Source organism: Palaemon carinicauda, chromosome 4 (genome assembly GCF_036898095.1).
Source record: "Palaemon carinicauda isolate YSFRI2023 chromosome 4, ASM3689809v2, whole genome shotgun sequence".
In the NCBI taxonomy this organism is placed as follows: Eukaryota; Metazoa; Arthropoda; class Malacostraca; order Decapoda; family Palaemonidae; genus Palaemon; species Palaemon carinicauda.
This window is the reverse complement of record NC_090728.1, coordinates 149,401,648-149,404,181: the sequence shown is the minus strand read 5'-3', so window position 1 is coordinate 149,404,181 and position 2,534 is coordinate 149,401,648.

Below are 2,534 nucleotides of genomic sequence, written 5' to 3'. Positions count from 1 at the left end.
GTAAGGTATTGCCCATTAATGTTAATTCCTACATTTTCTCAACTTAAATTCTCAAAAACTTCTAGGTATGATGTGAATAAATTAAGAGAAGGGGTCTCATTGTTTAAATCTTTTTCTCAAGAGGAATTTTCTCACTAAATTTATGCAGTTTTAGGATTGATGAGCTACGCGTATCTCCCAGTGTTCTAATACAAGTATCATAGATTCCTTGTCTTTGAGGCCTTTCATTACTGCCAAAGTTTCGACAGGATCAAAAGCTTTTTCATAGGCTTTAAATGCCATATATAGTGGGTTGTAATTTTTCCATTAGCTGCTTAATTACATGAATATGGTCAGTTGTTGAATATACGCTTCTAAAACCTGCCTGCTCTCTTGGCTGATTAAAGTCCAGCTTTCTTTCCATAATCCCTAATATGATTTTTCCAATATTTCTTATATTACTGAGAGTAAACTTATTGTGTGGTAGTTTTTCTAGGTCTTTTGTGTCCCTTTTTGTGAAATGATAAATCAAAGTTTTTCCAGGCTAAAGGCATAAAGCAATTTTGCAAACATTTTGTGTAAAGTTCAGCGAAATTTACTGCTATGAAATATCCTCTATTTATTACTAAATCAATTGTTAGGCTATCTTCTCCTGGTGCTTTGTTTCTTTTCATGCCTTCCAAGGCTTTCTTTACTTCTATTGTTACTTTCGGTACCGGCTCAGGAGTTTCATTATTTCTATTGGTAAAGTTATTTCTTGAATCACTATTGTATAGCATTGTATAGAAATCCTCTGCAACTTTTATTAATCTATCTCTTTGTTGATATACCCATTTTCATCCATTGCAGCAAATGTCTGTTGGCATATCCTATTCCAAGTCTTCTTTTCATTAACTTGACGCTTCTTCTTTTCGTCAATTTCCTCAATTTTGGTCTGCTTGTGTTTAAGAATGTCTTGGGTTTTTAGTTTGTTTATTGTTTTGGATAGTTCTGCTAATTCTACTTTGTCTCACTTAGTTTTTACACACCTTTCCATTTTTATATTTTATTAGATACTTGCTGTTTTCTGATAGTTTTCCTTTATCATGATTTGTAACATTTTCACAGATATCTTGTGCTGATTCCAGTACAAATTTTGTTAATTACTGCTCATTTCTTTATTTACTTTCATTTCTTCATATAGTTACAGTACCTATTTTCATTGCTAAATTGAACTCATCATACATTTCTCTTATGAAAGGAGTTTTTATTTAGTTTCTTAAAATTATTTTTTTATCTTTTCCTTAGAACTAGACAAATTTTACATCTCATAATTCTATGGTAATTGACTTTAATTTGTTTATAACTGTTACGCCTGTAACTTAATTAACTTTTTTTTCGGTGAGAATAAAATCTATTTCATTTTTCCTTTTTTACATTTATCTTTCTTCATTTCCATGTCCATTTCTTTTTATTGAAAAGGTGTTCATGCTTATTAGATTGGTCTCATCATCTCTGTCTTTCTTCTATTTATCTTCAGCCCAACCTCATGTGATATCTTATGCATTCTGGTAAGCAAGCATTGCAAATCCTGTGGTGTTCTGCTAACAAGGACAGCATCATCACCAAAATTCCTATCACTAATCCAGTCCAATCCTTCTCCACTATCTCCGACTCTTCTACGCATTACAAAATCCACGAGGAGGATGAACAACCTAGGCGACTACACATTTCCTTGGAGTACTCCGCTGTTCACTGGAAATTCATATGATAGGACTCCTTTAACATTAATTATGCAATGCACTTGCTATACTCATGACCAGACTTAACCAAATTCACATAGTTAAGAGGAACTCCATAATCACGCAGGACACTCCATAAAATTGGCCGGTGCACACTATCAAAGGCTTTTTCTTAATCCAAAAAATGAAATCAAAAGTGGATTTCTATATTCTACGCATTGCTGTACAACATGTCTCAAAATGAAAATTTGGCCAGTGCAACTTCTAAGTTCTTCCTTTTCTAAATGATGCTAGTTCAACTCTCAGCTTTTCATCAATCTTTCAATCCAGTCTCTTTAAAATGGGCATACTATATATTTTCACAACTGGCGTGAGTATTAGGCCTCTATAATTATTGCAATTAGTCAGGTCTCCTTTTTTTTTTTCACCAACACTCCTAACTCCCATTCATCAGGTTTTGCTTCTTCATGCCACATTCTACAAAATAATTTTGTAAGTAGTCTTGGAGTCACTTCATTTTCGGCCAGTATGATCTCGGCAGTTATTCCATCGTATCCTGGGGCTTTCCATCTCTTTAGTTTTTTAAGTATAGCTTCGACTTCAATTACACTGAATTCATTCATGGGCACATCAAGGTCTTATCAGTTTCAGGCATATCAATCAAATTATTCCCTTTATATCTCCTATTCATAACCTCACTAAAGTGTTCCATCCAATGTTGTCTTTCTTCATCTTCTGTTGTTATAACAGATCCATCTCATTGTTTATGGGTATATACTTCTTCTTTGGCCCAGTTGAGATTTTATTAATAATTCTATGAGCGATTCTTGCACC